This window comes from Gordionus sp. m RMFG-2023, chromosome 3, assembly GCF_954871325.1.
Source record: "Gordionus sp. m RMFG-2023 chromosome 3, tfGorSpeb1-WG-v2, whole genome shotgun sequence".
Lineage (NCBI taxonomy): Eukaryota > Metazoa > Nematomorpha > Gordioida > Chordodea > Parachordodidae > Gordionus > Gordionus sp. m RMFG-2023.
The window spans coordinates 9,493,676-9,521,024 of NC_088777.1; the positions used below are offsets into that span (position 1 = coordinate 9,493,676).

The following is a 27,349-nucleotide window of genomic DNA, read 5'->3' on the forward strand; positions in this document are numbered from 1 at the left end:
GGTCTTTAGGAAAATTCTTAATTTGGGACTTCACATGCGTATCTTCTTTTCCAAAAAATTTAAATTCTAATCCTGTTGATATAGCAGAGAAAAAAAAACAAATAAATATTCAACATTATCAAAAAATCATATTTTTATACCAATCGTTATCTCTTCCCTTGGACATATGTCATGTGGAACTTTAAAATTTTTTAAAAATATAGGAGACAAGATAAGACCCCTTACATCAGAACCTAAAGAATAATATTTTTTAAAACAAAATCTACAAATTACTATTTTAAAATATAATTATTCATGTTTTTGGGTAACTTGTAGTCCCACCAACTTTATAGAACAAAGTTTTTATTTTATTTTTGATATGTTAATTTTTATAAAATTTTATTTGATATTTTATAATAAAGAATTTCATATTTAAAATTATAAAAGAAAATTATAATGGTTAAAACATAAGTAATTATAATATATTTTAAATTATCATATTTATGGATGATGTGGATTACATAATGAAACATTTAATATTCATTTTAGCCCAGTCATAGCAGACAAGGAAGGCAAACTAGTGATTTTTATGGAATGATTAATGTACAATAAATATTAAAATTTATTAAATCAATATATATATCATTAAATCAGCCATTTAATTATTTGTGACAAAACTTAAACCTTCAACTGGATCTGATAAAGGTAATTGTCAATCCAAGTGTAATTTAATATCCATAATGATTATGAGAATAGATTATAATTTAATAAAATTCTTTTTAAAAGAAATAAATTATTTTTTCCAGACACATCAGGTGTGCCTTTCACGCTTAATCCTTAATTGCTACTTTCAATGGAGGGATGGGAAGATTTACAAGGCTTATGGAAGACCCAGATTCAATCATTCGAAAGTTCCATGAATAACGTTGAATAACCTATACCATATTATTACCATTGTTCAAATATAAATCCCAATTTTATAACCCCAAAATTTATATTGAAAACATACGCAACTAATCAAGGTTTTAGTCCAGTACTAGTATAAAAATATAATAATGGAGATGAATTGCCAATAGCGAATTAAAAATATTGCAGGGCACCTGAAAGAATTATTCTATAATAGACAAAAAACATCCTATAGCAAATGTGTGGAAAAAAAAATTAAATTTCATTATTACTATAATTGTATGAAAATAAAAGTTAACTTTACGAATATTGATTTATATTTTCTTGCCAAAATATTAAGTTAAACGTTTTTAAAAATCAAGCCATTTAACAAAACCTTGATAAATTACAAACAGTTGATTAATTTATATGGAAATATGAGTGATCTTAAATTTTCATATTTTTTGATGAGATTGACATAATCAAGCATTTTTATATTAATCTCAACTCCTTTGTAGCATTCCTATAATATATTTTGAAGATATTTTTTTTCATTATCGGACTCAATCCATATGTTTTTAACTATAGATGTTTAAATAATTCCAAAAAATGCCTCGTTATATTGACCATGATAGGAAAAAACTATTCATATATTTTGATAATTTTTTAATAAAGGTGGACACGGTCAATATTATAAACTTAAATTTTCAAATTTAGTCCATCTTACCTGCAAATATTATTAGCACTAATACTATTTAAAAATTAACTACTCTGCCCCTGAAATTTTTTAATACAATTGGTCATTGGCTTATATTGCAATACTTTTCATTATAAGTAATTTTTAAAGTTGGATCATCATTCTTTTTCAAATAACAATTTTAAATGTGATTTATATTTAAGAAATGAAACTATATTCCACCCGGTCTAGAGAATAGTCAACTGATTACCTGTTACCTATCTTCACTTTTCTGAAGATTTGGATCTATGCAGTCCAGTGTTGTAAATTTTCCCAGGAAATCTTTACAAAGTCTTTGAGATTGATATTACAGAAAGACTATATAAAACACCTGATATGTCTGAATAGGAGTATTTGGTTTATTTAATTTATAGATAAATATTAAAAAATTGATAAAAAATACTCTACTAACCATCATTAATATCATTAAGTTCTAATAGGTCATTCTCATAATCATTGACAAGATTATTTAATTTTACACAATATTCGGGCATGACTAAAATACGCACCAGCTTAATTTAAATTATATTAATAATTATATTAATAATCGTATTTAGCGTTATATATAAGATAGTTAGAAAATGTATTTTTTTATTTAAAAAATAAATGCTAATATAATAAAAAATTTTAAAAATAATTTTTTTACATGACCAAAATAAGTGCCCCTACACGCCTCCTATCAAAGAAGCTTAATTTATGAAAAATGAACGCAGAATCATATATAGCTTATAATAAGGAATCAATAAATTTTAATATTATATTTTAAAATTTTTTATAACTTAGTGGGCTTTTGAAAAAACACTTTTTTTTTTACTAAACTACGTGCCCCTACGCGCCCCCTATCAAAGAAGCTTAATTTATAAAAAAAGGCATAATCAATTAAACTCATAAAAGGAATAAGAAAATGTTAATATTAAGTTTATAAATTATTTATAACATAGTGGGCTTTTGGAAAAACACTTTATTTCTTCTTTTTTTAACTAAACTACGCGCCCTAGGTAAATATACATTATTTTTAAAAAATGAATACAAAAATCATTTTTAGCTTTTCAAAGATAGTATTATCCATTTTTTTTTAAATTTTTAATTATCAAAAAAAAATTATTTTGACTAAACTTTTATTTTTATTATCAAGAGGAGTAAATTTTGTTAAAATATTAACAATATTATAATTTTGTTATATCGACAATTTATATCAAGGTAAGTTATAGTAATATTAAAAAAATATGATATTAGTAAATCCAATTATATAAAGTCATTAATTCTTGTTTTTTTTTATTGAAGAGATAAGTTACCTTTTAGTGCTAACATTATAATAGGCAACAAAATGGCCAAAGTTTATACTATGCATAGGATGTTCAATTACGGGGTTTCGGATATTGAAAAAATAAAGCTGAGATAATTATATTTTGCTATGTTTATGGCTAAACGTTGGCGTAGGTAGAATCCCTCGTTGGGATCCTCGGTTTTAGCAGAGATCCGTTTTCCAAGTTCTTTAAAGAAGTCTAAGGCATGAGAGCCGAACGACATTAGAGTAGTGGCGATTAATGGTAGCAATGTATAATTGGCGGGAAGAGATAGCGAATATTTGGCTAGCTTATTCGCCTCGGCATCTAGTATGGCATCTCTATATATATTAGAAGGGGCAAGAGAATTGATTCATGAGAAATCCCAAGTTAGGAATTCCCCCCTCTTCCAAGGGATCATAGTCGAACCATCAGGCCGCTTACCATCGGAATTGTAAAGGTCAATAGGTTCGAGGGTTGAGATGCCGGCGGATTTTAAGGCCCGGGCAATGGTATCATTGCATTTTGAATGCCTAATGAATCTGCCTCTACAGCGATTGCAGTGTAGAAAGTGACGGTCTTTGGAGTGACGTTTAAAGGATACAGTGATAAGATATTACCATATCGCAATTCAGTCTAAGACCAATGGCGTGACGTAGCTCATCATTGCTTAGGAGCTGGTCAAGGTTTGGGATGTGAAAGCCTCAAGAAATTCATATTTACTACCTTCGAAAATGAAGAAGAGTAGAGAATGGTCCTCTGGTTGGTCGATTTAAGGAATGCAACGGAGTTGCCAATTAGAGGTTTATCCCAATCCTTCTGTAATGCCGACGATGGAAGATCAACTAATGAGAACTAAGCCCCCTATAAAAGAAGCTTAATTGATAAATAAAAACATAATCTTATTAAGCTCATTAAAGGAATCAAATAATGTTAATATTAAGTTTATTAATTTGTTATAACTTAGTAAACTTTAAAAAACACTTAAGTTCTTCTATTTTTTGACTAAAATATGTTCTCACTATATGCTCTCGGTAAATATATTCATATTAAACTCATTAAAAGGATTTAGAATATGTTAATATTAAGTTTATAAATTTTTTATATTTTTGACCCGCGCCCTTGTAAATCGAAATATACGTTATTTTTAAAAAATAAATGGAGAATCACTTTTAGCTTTTCAAGGAGATTCAAAAAAGGTAGTATTCATTTTAAAAAAAAATTTTTTTGGCTAAACTAAGTGCTCTCATTAAATATACATTATTTATGCAGAATCATGTTTAACTTATCAATTGGATCAAGTCATTAATTTTTTCCAATCATACTATATATCCAACCAAACCCTAGATAAATATATGGAATCCGTGAGGACTCGAAATTTTTTAATTTTAAATCCTTTGCCTAGGGCGATTTTAAAATCCAATTTAACTGGAAATGTATTCTAGCATGTATATAGTATTTACTATATAAATTTCAGCCAATTTCATCCAATTTCAGCCATATACATTTTGGTATTTTTAAATTTATATGAAAAATCTAAAATTAGGAGTAGTTCTAAAGTTCATTGCAAAATAAGATGATTCGAAATCACAATGGATTCCATATCTCAATATGACATATATTAATCATGGGAAGAAAGATTAGTATTTTATGGCACACAATCTATGGCAAACAATAACTTAAGTATCTCTGATATATTTGCTCAAAATTAAAAAATCTTCAAAAATAAATATGGATTTTATTTTCAAAATTTGTAATGATCTTTGGAATCCACAAATTTTGAAGATTAAAAAAATTTAAAGATCTAATCTTCTTTATATATTGTTTGGATTACCAAAAGAGAAAAATATTTATACAGAAGTTAAAAAGCGGAAACAAAAAGTTGTTTGAAGATTAGGATTTAGGATTATTTCTGTATTTTATTAATCAAAATTTAAAATTCGTTTGTCCAATTATCTTAATATTAAGGACTCTAATTTGGGGAAAATTGTTTCTTTAATAAAAGTAATATAAAAATATTCAAAATTGATGATTTATTACTATATAATATATCTTGGTTTTATAATAAAAGTATGATTCAATATAATATAGGAAAACTATTTCTAAATGGGTAAAAACCTAATTTATTTTAAAAATGGGGTGGGGACATGATATAATACAATCTAGAATATATATAAGATTTATTTCTAATAGTATAAATAAAGAGTTTTAGAGTACATATTTTAAGGTTGAGTATTGTCTTCCTCCTCTCTATACCAGGAAAAATTTTACTTATAACATAAGTCGCTTTGCTGATGAGTCTCAACTTCAACTTTTTATAGAGTAAGAGGTTGAAGTTTATTAAATTCTGTGATTTATTAACGATATATATTTTAAATATTTTATACCAAATCATATAATAAAAAGTGGTATTAGTATAGTATATAATATTATAATGTGTGGGTATCAGTGATGTGAATAAGGGAAGGGTGCGTATTAATCTTTCTAAGCACTAAAATTGAATATATATTAATAATAAATAATAAGAAGACAATTGGTATAAATGTAATCGTTAAATAGTTTAGGTTATATTGAGTGGAGTTGGTTATTTAGAAAGAGGTATTATCAAGATTTTTTGGTAGCTTTTTATCGCTATTTGGCATTAATCTAAGCAACAACAAGACTGGAAAGTATGCTTAGAGTTTGGAACAGTTTGTGCTGTTTTATAGGAGGATATGGATCGTTATCATAAGTGGCTGTTGATTTATTAAATATACTAATTATATTTAGTTTAATGAACCGGTCGATGCACCTCGCCCGTCTGCTAATATAAGTATCTTGACAAGTAATTTTGTATTTTTATAAAAAGATTAAATTTTTCGTGATTTAATTTGACAAACATATTTTTTGGAAAAATAAACCTAAATTTTTAAAATAATTTTGACATTAAATATAGATCCTGATGTTCACCAAGATAATTGCTAACGATGAAAAATAAAACATAGCCTTTCAACCTAGCAGTCTACTAGGTCTACACTTGGTAAGTGTAGTTTGTGTCCTAATTTATCTTAATCTCGATAAAAGATCTTGATAAATATAAACAATAAATAGACTTAGTTGCTTTAAATAACTCATATACCAGATTGAATTTTTATTTATTTTTACATATCATATGATAATATTTTATTCATTTTTGCAATTGATTTTCAAAATTTTGATCAGATATATTGCATTTAGTGCTCACAACCTTCCTATCCTCTGCACCATTTAAACAGTGTTATTTTGTATATTCAACGCTAGATTTTATTTGTAATAAACAATTAAAAGTTGCAAAATTGGTTGAACAACTTTGCTTATTTAAAGAAACGTTGTTATTTTTTTTTAAATCTATTGACTTTTCTAAATCTGACTACTTGTGAAATTTTTAATATCCATCCATTGGAAACATTCCAATTTAGAGTTCTGACTAAAGAACAAAATATAAAATGCTATATTTTTATACATTTAATTATATTTCATTGCATCTATTTAAATTTTTTTGTCCATTTTTAACATTTGTTTCAAATATTTTTTTACTATAGATTTAAAAATTTTTTCTTTCTTTTAACAAATATTTTAATGATTTAAAATGGTTTACCATTGCAATCAAAGAGCTTCATGGGGCGGTCGACCCATGGGGTGCCAGGTATAATATATTAATGTGCTTAGGTCAGGCCTGGGTTTTTGATAAAAAAATTTAATGGCCTTTGACCTAATTTTTATATAAATTTAGCTTATTAAACTGTTACTAACTTAAAAATATATTGTATTTTTTTTTCTTCTAGTAATAACAAATTTCAGTATTGCAAACAAAGTGATGGCCTAAATACACTAAAATATTGTTTATTATCATTCAAAAAAATAAAAAAATTTGGATATGGGCTGGGAAAAATTTATGAAACTTAGGATGGGTTGTTTTTTAATCAAACATGGGCTGTGCCTGCAAATTATTTTTCGTGACCTGGGTCTGGGTCTGATAAATAAATCAAGACTCATGATGGACTATATTTTCAAAATCAAATATTTTCAATTCTTATCTGACTTTATTTGAAAAAGGAATAAACAAACCACAGATATGCTTTATATAAATCATTTTACAAAATTTCTGATATAATTAAATTACGATTTTAATGCTCCAAACATTTCAAGAAATTGTTGGACACTAGGAAATAAAGAAGCATTGTGAATGGAGGAAATATTAATCCTGATTATTTTGGCATAAATAACAAAAAAATTAGGCCTCTTGTGACCAGGCCTTAAGTTTATATATATTTTAGGGATCCTTTAAGACCCATTATGAAAAATATAAGTTAAATAGCTGGTCAAGAATGATGGGGAATAAAATTTTCTCCTTTATTCAATGATGGGTAATAATAATTTCACCTTTATATGATGATAGTTGAATTAGAAATTTTTCTATCTTATGAGGTTCTATTCCGAAATTTATATTTATTTAGAGAAGGGGTTATTCAAAAATTCTCCATTATTTTAATATATTTGAACAATAAAAATCCTTAAACTAAATTTTTATTCATTTTTATTTGTAATTTATAATCTAGAAAATACATTCTTGCTAGATGAGTTTTGCAATTTTCGATATAACTTTGCCCCACAAAACTCTTCTAGCAATATATTTTTAAGATTATAAATTACAAATACAAATGAATAAAAAATTTAAAAGATTTTTTATTGTGCACATAAATTAAAATTAGTAAGTATACTTCATAAACATATTTTTTTTAAAATAAATAACCCCTCATCTAAATAAATATAAATTACTGAATTACATCTCATAAGATAGGAAAACTGATCCATTGTCAAAAAAGTTAAAATATATTGTTCATCCATCATTGTATAAATGATTCCATGTCATTCCTGACGTTATCAGCTAGTATCTTTATAAAATTCTAATTTATTGAATAAAAAAAATAATTGCAATTTAAATTATGACAGATAAAATGCATATAATTAATATTTATATGTTAAGACTATGCTATTATAATATTCATTATTACTATCACATTGCCCTTAATAAATTACAATTATTAGATAAAACAGTGTTTGGCCGATTAAAAGATATTTTCAGTTGAATCTTGGATAAGCATCAATTATGGTTAATATTTTACAATCTATGATATAGTATAGTCAGGGATATTTTATATAATGGATGTGCTCCAGCTACAGTTAAAAATGATTTCAAATTATGTGGAATTTGGCCATTTAATCTTATTATTATTATATCCTAGTTTTTTTTCTATTTCTTCGATATATGTATTTATATACACTAGTGGGGGAGAAAAGTTGCACCCACTTACTATCGTTATTCCTCGTCAAAATTTAAATTTTGCATGGATCTTTTAACTTTTTTTCAATTTCGAAGGATTGTAATCGCGACTCTTTAGGAATTTTATTGATTCCTCCCATTTCTCAAGCTATTGGTTTTTTCAAAATTACTATAAAATGGCCGACCATTGGAACCTACAAAAATTACTCAATAGGTGTTTTCCATTCCTTCTCGGAGCTTATTCATAAAAAAGCATAATTTAATAGTATATCTGTCACATTGATATTGAATATATGAAAGTCCTGAGATATAATTTACCACTTTATTTTATTTCGGAACAGTTATATCTGAGATTTCATTTCTATTCCTCTTGGTTATGTTTCAAATAAATTTTATTTTCTAAAATAAATTATTATAATATTACCCCCCCCCCCCCCCAATATACATATTTAATTTTAGTTTGCGAATAATGAGTTGCCATATTTTTGCATTGAATAATTGTTAAAGAAAAAATTAAACAATTAAAATAGCTTGCTAGGACATGGCTATTGTAAAACGGCTCAATTTCGCTATCTTAAATTCAAATTTTGGCCCCATAATTTTACGCAAACCTCAAAATTTTGTTAATAAAGTCCTTTTTCTACCATCTATGAGCAAAGAAGCCAGGCGTGATTTTTTTTATAATAAATAATTTTTTTCTAACAAAATCAAAAATTCCATAACTAGGAGATTCTGAGTTATAAATTAATATTTTCAAAAATGTTCAATAATTATTAGGTTTTGTTTTGAGGCACCGCTTTTTTATTTTACATTTTTTTATAATAATTATCTTGGGAATAGCTAATGTTAAAAAAGAATATTATTAAATATTAAGCTAGCATATATTTTTTTTAGTTATTAATGATAATAAAAAGTTAAAAAATAAATAAATTCCCAGAGAAAATGTTGAAAATAGGTGTATATATGAATTCAAATCTTTTTCGTAAAAAGTATATCAAGTGAATAGTAAATAATGAAATTTAAATTTAATGGAAATTTAATTCATACAAAAATTAGTGTTATAACTTTCATAAAATCAAAAATGATTTTAACATGTTTTTAATATTCGATTAGAAAGGGGATAATTTCTTTATTTTTATTAAACTTTTTGAAATTTGTTTTTCTTCAAATTTTGGACTTAGCTTAATGTTAGTTTATTTATGCTGTTTTCATTTTCAATAATTAATATTAGATAAAATTAGTAATGATTAATATATATAAATAACAATATACTATAAATATTCTAAAAATATCTAAATATATTAAAGTAACCTTGAAATTTTTTTAGTTATTTGTTTTCAAACTCAAAATAATTGGTAATCAGAAATTTATCAAGATAAATTTCAATAAAGTAAGTCTATATTTTTTTCTTTCTTATTTATAATTATTTTATTTTGGATGTCATAATTTTCTCTAGTTTATCATAAACAAAACCAAAATATTATTAGCTTAAGTTAAATCAAAAAATATGCATTTATATGATTATTAAACAACATTCTTAATGTTTTAACTATGTGGCCTGCTATTTATAATAAGATGATGAGGCCAGATGATTTAACTTTAGTACACCTGATCCATTTATCTATATTTAAAAATTAAAGATATCTATAACAATTAAGCCACAGGCGCTACTCGAAAACAGCACTGTTTAAGCTTCAAGTAAATGCCCAAAAAGTTTAGTAGCAAAATATGAAATGCTGCAACATATTTTTTAGTCACATAGGTTATAGTGATGCAAAATCGCTCCATTTAAGCTGAATTTTAAAAACGGCTAACTCATTATTTTGGCAAAAAAACATTGCCTAAGCTTGTAGATTTTGTTCATAGACGTGTGCTTTATTACGAAATTTCCACTTTTAGGCATTATTTTTGGATAAAATACTTAGTTAGCAACTAAAAAAACTTTCACTTTAAAATTAAATCTGTGCTTATTGAGGAGAAGCAAATAATACTGTGGTATTTTTATATTTGTAAATTTTTGTAAATCTCTTGGCAAAAGCTGTCATAGAATTTTAAATAATTATAAAATTTTAAAATAATTATAAAATCATAAAATATATTGAAGGAATTAAATTAAAGTTTACTTGCTATTATGCTAAAACTTAAAATTAAGAAAGCTATAATTAATTCAATTCTAAGATTTAGCTTATATATTATTAATAATATATAAAATTTATGTTTGCTTGGAAACCTATAGTGATATTTGTTTTTAGAGAATGACTTATATTTTATTTTTTTAAATTAACATAATATACTAATAAAACTGTTTATTTGATAAAGAAAAAATTACAAGAAATATCATTTTTTTAAATTGATTGGATTTGTGTAAAATTTCATCAGTTATAAAATATGGATATAATACTAAAAAATAATTTCAAGGTAACTTTATCTAATATGAAATTTTACTAAAATTTATTTTTAGTCTTTATTATAATTAACCATTGTCTTAACACTAATACATTATTTTTTTAAATAAATATAATTAATTAAATAATGTAAAAATAAAATATTATGGATATATAATAGATTAAATTTTTTCCCTATATTTACTTATTTTACTTTTCATAAAATCACAAAATTATAAAAAAAAAATGTTAGCTTCTTATTTAATAATATTATTAATAGCAACATTATCTTATCTTACTAGCGGTAATTATTACCTTATATTAATTTTTATAATGAAATGTATTTAGAAAAGGTCTGTATTTTAGTATTATCTAACACTATTTACTCTCCTTTTTATCGTAGTAGGAAAAAAAATTATAGCCGGTAAATAAAAAATTGTTCTTCTAAATCACGCCCTCTCAAAAATCATATTTTTCTAAACCCCTTCAGGCCCGATCTAATTATTTTGTCGACTTTTAATAATTTAAAAATAAATCTTTTTATATAATAATAGTAATGATATTCCAAAATAGTGAATAATATAATCGTTTTGAAAATTATTCAAAATCATGTGTGGCTCAAAAATTATTCTAAAAGGATAAATTGGATTAGATATTTTATTTAAAATAATGTGCTTTTCTTAGATGTGGAAATAAATAGCTTTTCCCTATACATCCAAATATCTATATTGAAGCTTTGCTTTTTATACTTTCTTTAGAAAAACTTCATTATTAGTAATTTATTCATAAACCAAAATGATAAGCTGTGGGAAATCTGAACATAATATTTATTTTACATTATTTACTAAAATCAAACCTGTCATTATCACCTATATTGGGAAGATTCCCTATCTAGCCACATATATAATTTTAAATCTAGTTTATCTTATATTTATATCAAGTCTGAGAGTTTTTTTTATTATCCGTTCACTCAACACTTTTTTCGTTTTTGATTAATAATAACATCGATTATTATCATAATATTCATCAAAGGAATATTTATATAGATATAAATGTAAATTTTACTTGATATCATGTTATTACAAGATTCGTTGAAAAACACAATAATAGAATAAACATAGAACTTGATATACAGACTTAAATTTTTTAAAATTATTAATGAATTTGCCGTTGTCCGCTTTTGAGTCACGCCTAATTAATGTTTGCTGTAGAAACTGCTCTGTTTGCATGTGCTAATATTTGATTGTCTTACCCTCCTCCATAGAAAAAAAATTCGGGTTGGCCAATACTCAATTTATAATAACGGCTCCGTCGACCTCAGTCTAAAATGAGACAACTTTTTTTCATATAAGTTAATTTGTGACCACCTATATAAATTTATTAAAGTGTTTAAGTTTAGCAGAAAAAAGTTAATAATAAAAACATTTAAATGTATTAATTTTTCTGGCCAACCACGAGCCATCCGCATATGTGACTTTGGTATAAATAGAATAAAACTAAAATTCTCATTAATCTCTCTTTATGGAATAATCTAAATTAATATTTTATTATAGGAGAAGCCGATCCAGGGCTTTTAGACGAGCGAATTGAAAGTAATGCCTACATTAGATATCATGGTAAGAGTTATAATCTAATATATTATTAATTTTTCTTAAGGAATTGAAAATTTTTGTGCCAATAGATGTCAAAATTCTAACAATGAACATTGTAGAGTTTGCCAACCGAATTCACAGAAATAATCAAAATAATACCATGAATTTGTTAACATATTATTATATAATAAAGTCATTTTTTATTAAATATAATTCATAAAAATTGATAATATTATATAAACGATTTATAATTATATATATATGATTATAATTAAATATTGAATTTTTAATAAATTGGGCCAGTGAAATTATTATAGCCTGAAATGAAAAAGTATGAATAAGAACCAAGTAAACCACATTCTAACGACCGATTTTAATTGTTTTATTTTTTTGAAACAATTTTTTCTATTCAAAAACTTAAATAATTAGAGTTAAATTGGAATTAATTTAAATAAAATATCTTTAAAACTAAATCAATTAGTGGTATAACATATAGAACAGACATAACTGTTCCGGAAACATGGATAAAATATATATCTCAGGATTACCATAGACTGCCAGTGATACATGTACACTCTTAAAATGTGCTCAGTTATTTTGAAAAAAACAAACGAATGCCCCCGATAAAGGGATTCTGAGGAAGAAATGACGAAAATTTTAATTGAATTGTTTTAATCTAATAAAAAAAATTAAACTTATAACAAAATTTTGTAAAATTTAATATCGAAATGTAGATATATCTTGTATTAACCTAATAAAATTAAAAGTCAGATGTTTATAGAATAAATTTAAATATTATTTTTAGCAATTTTGTGAAAATAAAAAGATATATTTATATAAAGTTTAAACAAATTTTATAATTTGAAGTAAATCCTAAGAATAAATTTACTAAATGTCATATTAATAGTTTTATACATTGATTTAAACAATTAAGTTATATGATATTTTTTAAACTCTCGTGCATATACAACAAAAATGTGATGATTTATGTTTTTTTATAAAGGGATTTTATTTCGAGGTGTTATTTTCTTGGGGTTTTATTGGATATCATTTTTTAGATTTACTTTTCCAATTGCCTGATATTTTAATATCTATGGGAAAACAACTTGTAACTAATTGATAAAACGAGTAGCTCGTAATATAAAACCTTTATACTAAGGGGTGGGGATATCATAGCTTCATATAAATTATAATGGGTTTAGTTTCTTTATATCTTACTATGAGTATTAGGCACTACTATTTTCAGAACAGAAGTGATATCAATTTTTAATAAGCTGCTTTAAATTCAATTTTAATTTGTAACTAAAAGCCCCACCCCTCCAAATTTTATTCTTTCGTCTTCTAATTCTATAACTATACCTCATAAATTTCTCTTCTTACATTTAAAAAATTCAGCAGAATCAATAATGTATGAATAAATAAAACTTAGTCATACCTTTCCACCAGCACGAAGTGATTTTGTTCACAAACTATACTGGTTGTAAATCTTTGAAATCTAGTGTGACTTTTCTTTCTCATTGCGAGCATTTATCTTGTTAAAATTAAAACTGGTTTTAGCCTGCCAGCATAACATAATCTTTGAAAGATTTATGTAGCTAGCCTATATGATGTCCTAAGGATATTTCATAAATCAGTTTAATCTGTTTTAAAATCTCGCACAGATATTTCTCCTTGAGTGTATGAATGGTTCTTTTAAATTGGGCATTCTTTTGTCTTGAGGTGATATAGTGTTGACTCAGGCGCGTGAAGATCTTAATTTGCAGAAATTTATTTAAATAAATAATTAAGAAGGGCTAACCATTTTATATATTTTCTGAAGTAATACTTTTTATGTAAGTTATTCAAAGAAGAAAATATTCATTCATTGGTATAGAAGTAATAATGGGTAGAGTTGCCAAAATATATAATCATTTTAATATATATGGAAAATATTCCATAATGTGTTCGATATTATACAAAGCATCTCTACCGTTTTTTGGAACATAATTAACAATAATTAACTTTTTGTATCAGTTTGCATTCAACTATAAATACATCATGGGATACTTCAATATACTTACGATAGAAATTTGCTAAATATTTAATTGTTTCTCTATCAAGATTTGAAATAGATTCGGAAGGCTTCTTCGATAATAATATTTTCATATTTGTAGATGCTGCTTGATGAATCAAGAACCTTACATTCATTTAAGTCATAAAAGAATCCAAGAAGGAAATTAAAAGATTTATTTTCTAGTATTCTTCAATTGACACTAGATTAATATAATAACGATGTTCTTGTCTTGCTGCGAATCGAAAATGGCTAAGTTTAATTATTACTGCACTTTGTAATTGAGGAAGGGCGTAAGATTTCCGGGGAGAAAGGATTTAATTTTATATAAATTTGAACTTGCTAATGAACTTGTCTTTATTTTATTTTTTGATTGTAAAAATACATGCAAATAATTACAATTACAAAGTATTTGAAAGGAAAAACTATCAATTTATAATGTTACATATCATTATTTTGAAGGCCATGGTATTCTCTAGTTAATCATATACAAAACCAAAATTATTATTATCTTAAATCAAATCAAAAATATGAATAATATAATTATTAAAAAAACATTCTTGTTGTGAGCCTTCAATTTATTCTCAGATGATGAGGTCATATATTTTAACTTTAGTACCTTAGTCTTTAGGGAAATTTTTAAATAGGTTTTATATGAGTTTTTTCTTTTCCAAAAAATATCATCAGATAAAAGAAGATGATAACTTATGAAAAGCGGACTTTAAGTCTTATTTTTAATATAGAAGGTAAAATTAGAGCAATTACATATAACCCAAAGATTTTTTTTTGATTTTTTATAAAATAAAAAATACAATATTTTAGTTTCAACACTTAATCCTATTTTATTTGAATTATTTAACCAGTTATATGGTAAGACTATACCAAATATCAAAAAACTAATTAATTTCTTCTCGCATTGTTAAATTAGATATTTATACATATAATTTATATTGTTAAACTAATTAGATGGTTTTAAAAATTGTATTATAACATTATAGTGCTCAACAGTAACTTACCACCAAGATTTCTTTGATTCAATCAATGATGAAATTACTTATCTCAATCAAATATATTTTTAAATAGATATTGCTGCAAAACAATCATAATACAAGAACTTTATTGTGGCTTGCTCAACTTACCACCAAGATTTCTTTGATTCAATCAATGATATTCCTGCACAACAATCATTAATACAAGAACATTATTGTGGCTTGCTCAACACTAACATACCACCAAGATGTCTTTGATTCAATCAATGATGAAAATACTTATCTCAATCATATATAGTTTTAAGTTAATTTATCTACTTGATTTTAAAAATATTTTTAAACATTCCAAAATTCCACAATCATTTAAACCTCAAATTTTAATAAATTTTTCAAAAATATAGATTTTAAGTTAGTTTGTATTATATTTTTTAAAATATAAATTTTTATTTAAACATTACTCAATTATTCTTAATACAACAAAATTTAAATTTTGAATTTAATTTTATAACTTTTATTTATTTATTTTTTTTTTTATATTATTTTTAAAAAATAATATTTTTGAAAAGTTATTCATTTATACATACCCCCTACCCTCTTCTCCTTTTTTTTTTATTCTTCTAAAATGGGTATGTCAAGCATTTGTAATGCCTGCCATAGAAATATAGCCTTGACCCAAGCTATTTGTTTTTATAAACATGGGCCCAGGTCAAAACCATGTATAAACTCTGGTAAACCCCCTTCAAATGAAATTTTGTACAACAAAATTGAAACAACCCCCATTGTAATTCAAAATTTTTATCCTGATTTTTATGAGAATTTTTTAAAGTGGGAAAAGCCACCAACCTTAATCCACCTACCCCTTAAATCAAGGTCTTTAATTTCTAATTTTTTAACAACACTTATTATGGAAGTTAATTCAAATTTAAATTCCCTTAAAGCTTGGGAGAATCTTTTAACCTTTCCTTTTAAAGTCTTAATTAAACCTACAGATAAAAATAAAAAAACTATTTTGCATGAAAGTATAAAATATAAAATAGACCATTTTTATGATTTAGAAATGGAAAATTACGTTCCTGATGTAAGGGCTACATCTGATTTTGCCCATAAATGTAAAATTATATCAAAAAAAATAGACCAAGGGGACGTATGTGGAGCTCTTAAATTAGCTTCATCTAATGATAAATTGGCTCCATTTGATGAACATACTTTTACTTTATTAAAAGAATTGCACCCTCAGGCTTTTCCTGAAGATCTTCCCATCCCTATAAAATCTAACTTAATCGAAATAGGTAAGGAAGAATTAATTAAAACAGTTTTATCTTTTAATAAAAACTCTGCAGGGGGAATTGACGGTTTTCGCCCCTCTTATTTCCAATTTTTAATTAACCCTAAAAATCCTTATCAAGATTCATTTGTAAATTCATTGATAATACTTAGTGAAAATAAATTGAACAATGATTTACCTAGTCAAATTCACCAAATTATTTTTGGCGCAAGATTAATTGCTTTTTCTAAGCCTGATGGTGGAGTTCGGCCAATTGCAATAGGGTCTTTTTTTAGGAGACTTTTAGCTAAGATAATCGTTGAGCGCATCAAACCTGATGCTTCAAAAATGTTCCAAACATATCAACTAGGCTTTGGTACTAAAGGGGGATGCGAAATAGCAGCTCACTCTCTTCGCATATATATCGAAGAGGTATCACGTCATTTCGGCGCGGAAAATTCGGCGCACGACAATTCGGCGCAGAAAACTCGGCGCGGCGTCAATTTACGGCGCATCGTCAATTCAGCGCGGCGACAACTCGGCGCAACGTCAATTCAGCACGGCGACAACTCGGCGCAACGTCAATTCGGCGTGGCGTCAATTCAACGTGGCGTCAATTCGGCGCCACATCAATTCAGCGCAACGTCAATTCGGCGCGTCGTCAATTCGGCGCGTGTATCTATTACAGTTTGCAATTTATTATAAATTTATTAGCATAAAAAAAGGATGATTAAATAGAAATGATTTTGAATGTTGGTCATATTAATTATTTCTTCGTATTTTTTTTTATAAAAATCTCAATTTTATTTATTAAATGTGTAATATCAATAAAATAAATTAACAACCAATATTTATACCGATTTTCTTGCGATTTATTCCTTTTGTTCAATAATTTTATAGAATTCAATCGTTATTTTTCTCAATAAATTTTATAATCTAAATTAAACATAAAATCCAAATCTCCTTTTTCTTTTTTTCCCCGCCTAACTTTAGACAAATTAATAAATAGAATTATTTATCTTAAAATTTTGTCCTTTTTTTTCATTTTAAAAGTCTGTAAAAAAACTTTAATATTTTTCATTTCCTTCCGTAATTTAATCTTTATTTTCCATAATTTAATCATTGTAAATTGAGAATTCCTATTTAAAGGTAAATATTAATAATCTTATTTTTGTATATCATTTATAATTTTTTATTTTATAGTTTTACTTTTATTTTTAAGAATGCCTTTAAATTATGTCATAAGTGAACGTGGATCAACACAATTAGTTCATGATCAATACATATTCAGGAAAGAAAGAATTATAAATCAAAAAACAATATGGAAATGTGTAGAGGCTTATAAATTATTGGAAGGTAGACCTACCCGTTGCAAAGGACGATGCCACACATTAAATGAAGAGGTAATTCTTCATATTGATAATCATAATCATGTGATAGATGGTATAGAGGTCTTAAAAACCGAATGCCTAAATAACATTAAAAAACGGGCTATTGAGGTGACTGGTACACCTCAAAAAATTATAAGCATTGCAATAGCAGAGGGTTCCCCATCCCTTCATGCTGCCCTTCCGCCCATCACGTCAATAAAACGAACCATCCAGCGAGCTAGATCGCTCATGGAGTTCTCCATTACCTACCCCGACAAACAGTTATGATCTAGATTTACCTGATATCTATAGAAAAACATGTTCGGGGTTGTCATTCCTTCAATATGATAGCAAGCATCTGCTACCGGAACTACCAATAGCTACAAGAATTTTGATATTCGCCACTGCCCAAAAAACCTTGAGATTGATGGCGGAAAAGCAGTCACTGGTATGCGAGATGGCACGTTTAAGACAACCCCCTTAATTTTTACCAACTTTGGACCCTCCATGTCCTATATAATAAAACAGTTATACCCACAATTTTTGCGCTATTACCGGATAAAACCCAGATTACATACATAAGGGTCTTGGATGAGATAAAAAGATTACAAAACAATATAAATCCTATATCGGTAATGATCGATTTTGAGCAGGCTGAAATAAATGCCTTTACACATTCATTTCCATCGATAACAATAAGAGGCTGTTTTTTTCCATATGACTCAAGCAATTTGGAGGCACATCCAAAGTGATAGCGAAGTATTATCTCATTATTTAGATAGAGATGCGGGAAGTGATTGGTCTATAAAAATTAGACAAATGGTGTCACTTGCATTTGTTCCCGTGGAGGACATGTTTGATGCCTTTTATGGGCTATTACACACACAATTCTATCAAGACAATGAGAAGTGTCTTGGACAAAACTATGGACAAACTTATAACATATTACGAAGCCACCTGGATTGGCAAGATTCTTTATAATGGAGATAGACAAGAACCAAGGTTTCCAATTCCCATTTGGAATCAATACGCTGCTACATTGGAGGGAATCCCAAAGACAAATAATGCAGTTGAAGGTAATTTTTATTAAAAATTTGCTATCTTTTTAATCATTATTACACAATATTTTTTATAATTTACTTTGCAATTATTTTCTAAAGGTTGGCACAGAGCATTCTCATCTCTGCTATCATCGCACCATCCCTCTATTTGGAAATTTTTAGATGCTCTACGTTTAGAACAATCGTTAACCGAAGCAAAAATTGAACAATATATTTCTGATACGCAACCCCCGAGATCAAGAAAGGTGTATCGGGATACAGCTGAAAATATTATAATCTGACTATGTAAATCGCCCGATTAATGATTATTTAAGGGGGATCGCATATAATTTTAATTTACAAACAAATTATTGTTATCTATTTTTTTTAAATGTTCTTTTAAACATATTTTTGGCATGTTTTATATCATGTTTTATATAGTATATTTGTATTTTCTATAGTCATTTTATATATAAATAAAAAAATTGTGCGTTAATTCGTTTTTGATTATTTTATAATAGAAAAAATTAGTTAAACATAATATATATTTAAAATGATTAATAGAATTATTTTAAGGATTTTTAATAAATCTAAAAAATGAATCAGTCTTAATTTGAATTTTATTGGATCAACATTAGTGTTGTTAAACGTCCGATTTGGGTCGATTAAGATTTTTAGCCATAATAACATGTAAGATTAGAGATAAAAGTCCAAACTTTTCTTACATTTGGCTGCAAAAATCTCTCGCTTCCCATAATATTGGCTACTAATCAAAATAGGGGAGACTTGGGGTTAGGTACCGGGGCTTGGCAAACCACTTAATCTCATCTTAAAATTAAATACACCAGAATGTTAAAATTTTATCATAATATAGTTTTTATTAGTCAACGTCTATAGATAAATAAAATCTTTTGAAATAATTATTAAAAATTTTTATTTAAGAAATAAAATATTGATGAAGTTTTTATAATTTGGGTTATAATTTGGAAAGTTTTATGAGTATTTATTATATCCAGAAATTAGCAGGAGCTTGCTAAACCATACCCGTCAGTTATGGCAGTTAATAATGAAAAAAAATACAAAATGTTTATTAAATTAAACAAAATTAAGTTTCAATTTTTATATATAACTTGCCTTAATTTACCCGCTATTGGGGCTTGTTGGACAAAAATTGTTCTTTTACAAAAGGTAAAATTGCAAAAAAAAATGATTTATATTCTTAAAATTTTTTATAAGGAATTTTTATAGAGTATAGTTTTAGGTATCTAATCATATATTTTTTTATAATATCTAAAAAACCAGGAGCTATGTAGCCAATTTTATAAAAATCAGTCCCACTGACCCCAGTCTCCCCTACCTTATAATGTTCCAGCAAAGAAATCGGCGGTATAAATATTGGTTGTTAATTTATTTTATTGATAATACACATTTAGTAAATAAAATTGAGATTTTTTTGTAAAAAAAAATACGAAGAAATAATTAATATGACCAACATTCAAAATCATTTCTATTTAATCATCCTTTTTCATCCTTTTTTTTATGCTAATAAATTTATAATAAATTGCAACTGTATTAGATGAGCGCCGAAGATTGACGCCGCGCCGGGTCGAGCGTTGCGCTGAGATTGACGTTGCGCCGAATTGTCGCCGCGCCGGAATTGACGTTGCGCCGAGTTGTCGCCGCGCTGAATTGACTGTTGCGCCGAGTTGTCGCCGCGCCGGATTACGACGTTGCGCCGAGTTGTCGCCGCGCTGAATTGACGATGCGCCGAATTGACGCCGCGCGGAATTGTCGTGCGCCGAATTTTCCGCGCCGAATTGACGTGGAACCTATCGAAGATCCTCCTCCAGACGCCGTAGTCTGTAAGCTCGATTTTAAAAATGCTTTTAATTCTTTATCCAGAAAAACATTTTTGAACATTTTTTATAAAAAATTCCCAGTTTATGCAAGATTTATTGAACAGTCTTATGGCTGCTTGAACCCCTCTCAAATTCGGGGAATATACAATTCCTTCTGACGAGAGTGTTCAACAAGGAGACCCTTTGGGCCCTCTGATCTTTAGTTTAGGTATACATAACCTAGTTCATTGTCTAAAATCCTCTTTTAATTTAGATTTAAACATATGGTATCTAGATGATGGTACCATTTGCGGACCTTCTAAAAATATTCTTGCAGCGATAGAATATATAGAGAAGAATTCTCTAAACATAGGCCTTACTCTAAATAAATCTAAATCGGAAATATGCTTTTTAAATTCAAATACTCTCAAAGTCCAAGGGTTTAAAAACATCAAAAAAAGTTAAATTAATCTTCTAGGTTCACCTTTAAGCAGTTTTTCCAACTGTGAGGTGTTCGTGGAAAAATTTTTCGAAGGCTTATCAGGACTTGAAACTATTTTAAACGAAATTCCTTCACACCAGAGCTTTTTTCTTTTAAAAAAATATTTATTTTTACCAAAGATTGTACATATTTTTAGATCTTCTTCCTTTTTTTTAAATAATGAAATTATTAATCGTGTTCATGAATTTTTTAGAAGTTTATTAGAAAATATTTTAAATATTAAATTGGAAGATTTTAATTGGGGTTTCTCACAATTACCCTCGAAAATGGGTGGTTTAGATTTATATCCTTTAAACCTTCTATCTCTTTCCTCATTTTTGGCATCACGTTTGATGAATAACGCCATGATATCTTCTTTTATCTCTCTTAAAGATAACCTTTTAAACTCAGCCTTGACAGCCTGGGTATCTTTAGCTCCACCTGAAGCTCTCTTACCCACGATCTTAACACACCAATCTATTTTCGAACCATTAATAAAAAAATTTTTTAAATAATCTCATCAAACCCCCCTTTGGAGTATATTCAACTATTACAGAATGCTGACTGTACTAGTGGTTATGAATGGTTGGAAGCATTACCAAGTCGTAACCTAGGTAACCTCTTATCAGATGAACAATTAAGAGTTGCCATAGGCCATCGACTTGGATGTAACATTGTTCAAACACATTCATGCATCAAATGTAAAACATTAGTTGACTCCAAAGGGAGACATGGTCTAAATTGTATATATAGTCAAGGCAGGCATGCAAGGCATGCAGCAATTAATTTAGCTATTAGCCGTTCTCTTACCAGGGCCCGAATACCAAACATCCTGGAGCCTACAAATTTATCGTTAGGTGATGGCTTAAGACCTGATGGCTTAACTTCCGTGCCTTGGTCATTAGGGAAATCCTTAATTTGGGACTTCACATGCGTATCTTCTTTCCCAAAAAATTTAAATTCTAATCCGGTTGATATAGCCGAGAAAAAAAAACAATGAAATATTCCAAATTCACAAATTATATTTTTACACCGATTGTTATCTCTTCCCTTGGACATATGCCAAGTGGAACTTTAAAGTTTTTAAAAAATATAGGGGATAAGATAAGAGCCCTTACATCAGAACCTAAAGAATTTTATTTTATAAAACAAAACCTTCAAATCACAATTTTAAAATATAATTACGCATGTTTTTTGGGAACTTGTAGTCCCACCTCGGTTTTTATATAATATTGTTTTATTTTATTTTATATTTGATGTGAGAAAACTATATATTAAAAAATTTTTAAATAAAAGAAAAATCAATTGAAAAAAAAATAAAAAAAAAATATATGTTTGTTTTCCTAAACTCGTAATTCTATTTCTTTTAGAGAATAACCTTTTTGATATTTTATTTTTTTTAAATTAACATAATATAGTAATTAAAATGTTCTTCTGATTAAAAAAATTTTTAAGAAATAATATTGCTTTAGAAGATTTGTTTTTAAATTTTTTCAGTTTTGTAAGATTTGGCCACAATAAATAAAATATAATTTCAAGGTAACTTTATTTTATATGAAATTTTAGTAAAATTTATTTTTTAGTCTTTATTACAAATTAATCAATGTCTTAAAATCTATAAATTTTTTTTGTAAATAAATAAATTTACTTAAATAATGTAAAAATAAAATATTCTGATCTATATAAAATAAATTAAATTTTTTCCCTATATGAACTTATTTTACTTTTCATAAAAATCACTAATATATAAAAAAAATGTTAGCGCCTTATTTAATAATATTATTATTAGCAACATTATCTTATCTTCCTAGCGGTAATTATTACTTTTTATATTAACCAATTTTTATAATTGAATGAGATGAGGTCTGTATTTTAGTATTTTTTAACACTATCTACTCTCCCTTTCAGGGTAATGGGGAAAAAAAAATTGATTTCTAAATCACGCCCCCTCAAAATTTATATTTTTCTAAATCACGCCACCTCAAAAAAATTATATTTTTCTAAACCCCTTCACACCTGATCTAATTATATTTACGACTTTATAAATTTAATTGAAATGTTTTTATATAATAATAGTTATGTTTATATTCAAGAATAGTGAATAATATAATTGTTTTGGAAATCATTTATAATCATGTGGGAGCCAAAATTTTCTGAAAATGATAAATTGGAGGGGATATTTTATTTAGAACAATGTGAAATTTTGGTAGATTGTGGAAATAAATACCTTTTCCCCTGTACATCCAAATATTTATATTGAAGCTTTGTTTTTTTATACTTTCATTAGAATTTATTCTTAAACCAATGATAAGCTCTCAAAAATCTGAATATAATATTTATTCTACATTATTTACTAAAATCTAACGTAGTACCATTATCACCTATATTGGGGAGATTCCCTATCTAACCACATATATGTATTTAAATCTAGATCATCTTATATTATTAAGTCTGAGAGTTTTTTTTATTATGCTTTAATCAACATTTCTCTCGTTTTTGATTAATAATAGCATCGGTCATTATTATAATAATAATCAAATGAATATTAAGATTGATATAAATGCAAATTTTTATTAATATTACAACATTCGTTGAAAAACACAATCTATGATTCGGAACTTACTATACTTATTTAATTTTTTTTAAAATTATTAACGATTTTGAAGTTTGATCCGCCTTTGAGCCACGCCTAATTAATGTATTTTCTAGAGACGGTTCTGTTTGCATGTTCTAATATGTTATGGTCTTCCCCGGATCCAATGGGAAAAAAATTCGGGCCGGCCAATACTCATTTTATAATTTTGTCGTCTACCGCAATCTTAAAAGGGACAACTTTTTTGCATATAAGTTAATTTGAGACCACCTATATAAATTTGTTAATTAGCAGAAAAGAGTTATAATAAAAATATTAAAATTTTTTGACCAAGGACCATCTTGCACCATGCATGTCACTGGTATAAATAGTATTTTAAACAATCCCATTAATCATTCTTTTTAGAATAATCTAAATTTATATTTTATCACAGGAGAAGCCGATGCAGGGCTTAGAAGCGCCCGATTTGAAAGTAATGCCATTGGATATCATGGTAAGTGTTATAATCAAATATATTATTAAAAACATTTTCTTTAGGAATTGAAAATTTGTGTGCCACTAGATGTCAAAATTCTTTCAATTACCGATGTAATATTTGCCGACTGAACCCACAAAAATAATTAAAATAATAACATGAATTTGTTAAAAGTTATAATATTATAATATAATAAAATCATTTTTTATTAAATGTAATTCATAATAATTTAATTTACGATAATATTATACATACGATTTATAATTATATATTAAATAATAATTATATATTGAATTTTTTATTGTGGGTGATTATAAAATATTATAATATCATGCATGAAAATAACTCAAAATTGAGAGTGTTCTAACGAGGAAAAATTAATATATTTAAATCTAGTTTTTATTTATAAATTTAGTGGAAATTAATCAATTAAAATCCACTTCTAACTCAAAAATCTTAAAAATGTCAAATTCTAGACGAGATACCTTAATATTCAATATTAATTAGAATAACAAGACTGTATAAAATTCCACAATTAAATTTAATTGAGCCAGTTACACAAATTACGAAAAATACATATAATATGGTTTTTAAAATCCTATATGATAGTTTTTAAAATCCTATATGATAGTTTTTAAAATCCTATATAATAGTTTTATATGGGCCTATAAAAACTTGTTTTAAAAAATATTTAAGCCTGGCCTAAAATTTTTTTATTAAAAATACCAGGGCCTAGCCGAATATAGTAAATCGTCATTATTATATATAAAAATTAAAAATAATTTATATATTTTTTAAAACACATATTAATGTGGGTTTTTATTTAAACCTTTGATTTAATAAATGATTCATTTTGGTTAGTGCTAACGTCTATGAAATTAACATAGATTTTTATATTTTTATATAGCTTATCCTTTTATTGTAAATTGCATACGTTTTTAAATCGTAAATATATTATATATGTTGTATTGGGATATGGAATCATGTGGGATTCGGAATCCCAACGTGGGGATTCAAGATCTTGAATCTCCACGTTTTATTAGGGATCTTTTTAAAAAAATATTTAAAAAATATTCCGAATCCCCATAAAAAAAATAAAATATAATTACTTTTTCTTCTCTTTTTTTGCGGCTGGCACCATATAATTAAAAGGCCAAAATAAGGGATTTAAAAAGAGAATTTAAAAAAAAGTAAATAGTATAAAATTAAGGCATATAATAAATAAGGGATGAGGTTAAGACATTTTTGTTTTAAAAAATATTAATTACTTTTTCTTCTCTTTTTTTGCAGCTGGCACCATATAATTAAAATGCCAAAATAAGGGATTTAATAAGAGAATTTAAAATAGTATAAAATTAAGAAATATAATGAATGAAAAGGGATGAGGTTAAGACTTTTTTGTTTTAAAAAATATATTTATAAAAAATCCGAATTATTGCAACAATTATTCAATGCAATATGGCATTTCGTTGAACATTTAAGCAGGAACCGATAACGGTTCAGTTTGGTTATGGTACGGTTTAGTATATAAAAAATTATAATGGTTACGTTTTGGTTACGGTTCTTGAGTAGAAATTTATAAAAAGGTTCCGTTCGGTTCAGCTAATTATAAAGGTTCATTATGGTTAGAAATTTTTTTTTATTGAAGCAACACCATCTTCTAATTTATTTTTATTATAAGCATCTAAAAAAAATATATAAGATTCAAAATAAATTTTTAAATATATTATTTGAACTTATAAGTTATATATTTTCAAGTATAAATGGATTCCTTTTTGTTCGTTGTGACGATAACACAAAAAGCTCTTTCTACAGAAACTTGTGTTGCGGGAACTGCCAGTACTATAACAGCACGTTTATATAATTCTGATTCACATTATTTCCATTTCTAAAATATAAAAACTTAACCGGTTTAACCGTTTTTTATAAAGGTTCTTTTTACTCCTTCAAAAAATAATTATATCGGTTCGGTTACGGTTAGATATTTATAACAAAAAAAAATTTTTTTTAAAAAAATATTTAGGGGATTCGGATTCTCTTTTTTAAAAAAACAATTAAATTATATTTTTTTGCCGCCTGGCTGGCACCAGTTTATTTTTTAGAGATATTTAATATGTATTACTTTGCTTATCGCTTTAACACATATTATAAATCCAAATTTTTACTTAGAAAAAGTAGAATGTCTATTTTTTTTATTTCAATTGTGTACGCCTTTTCTCTAATAGGCGATTGGCTACAGAAAACCTTTTACTAGAAGCCGAATTTGCCAGGGCTGACAAAATTTTACTCTCTAATTTTCTCAAAAAAGGAAATATTTTCTACTTCCAAAACTTCAAAATATTGCCATTGTTATTTGTTTTATTTTTTAAAATTTTATTGATAATATTGATATTGGTATAATTTTTAAAAAATGATAAAACACTAAAATATTAAAACTATATAAAAATATATAAAAATATGTAAAAATATGTAAAAAATATGTAAAAATATGTAAAAATATATAAAATTACTAAATAAAAATATATATTGGTCCTTAGCCTTTTTTAAAAAACATTTTGATAATCTCAACTTAAAATTTGTTCGTTGTTATAAATAATGTAGTTTTAACAATCTCTAAATGAGTCTGACCTTATTTGGCTCAAGATACATAGTATTTTCCATATTTATAATTGATTTTTAAAAAAGGCTAACTTACATCCAGAAAAATAAACCATTATAATTTTATATATACTGAACCGTAACCAAACTGAATCGTTATAAATGTTCGAGTCCCTGCTTAAATGTTCAATGAAATGCCATATTGCATTGAATAATTGTTAATTCGGATTTTTTTATAAATATATTTTTCAATATTTTTTGAAACAAAAATGTCTTAACCTCACCCCTTTTCATTCATTATATGCCTTATATTTATACTATTTGCTTTTTTTTAAATTCTCTTTTTAAATCCCTTATTTTGGCCTTTTAATTATATAGTGCCAGCCGCAAAAAAAGAGAAGAAAAAGTAATTATTTTATTTTCTATTCATGGGGATCGGAATATTTTTTTAAATATTTTTAAAAAAAGATCCCGAATAAAAACATGG

At 26.3% G+C, this 27,349-nt stretch overlaps 2 long non-coding RNA genes across 2 annotated transcripts; both read left to right on the top strand.

The window, feature by feature from the left end:
- Positions 1-10,759: 10,759 nt before the first annotated feature.
- Positions 10,760-12,275, top strand: LOC135925756 (uncharacterized). Its single transcript, XR_010571723.1, has 3 exons — positions 10,760-10,876; positions 12,126-12,188; positions 12,229-12,275. It is a non-coding gene; the product is annotated as an uncharacterized LOC135925756 (long non-coding RNA).
- Positions 12,276-22,839: 10,564 nt separating this feature from the next.
- Positions 22,840-24,543, top strand: LOC135927121 (uncharacterized). The gene is made up of 3 exons (XR_010571949.1): positions 22,840-23,009; positions 24,223-24,282; positions 24,327-24,543. It is a non-coding gene; the product is annotated as an uncharacterized LOC135927121 (long non-coding RNA).
- The last annotated feature ends 2,806 nt before the right edge of the window (positions 24,544-27,349 follow it).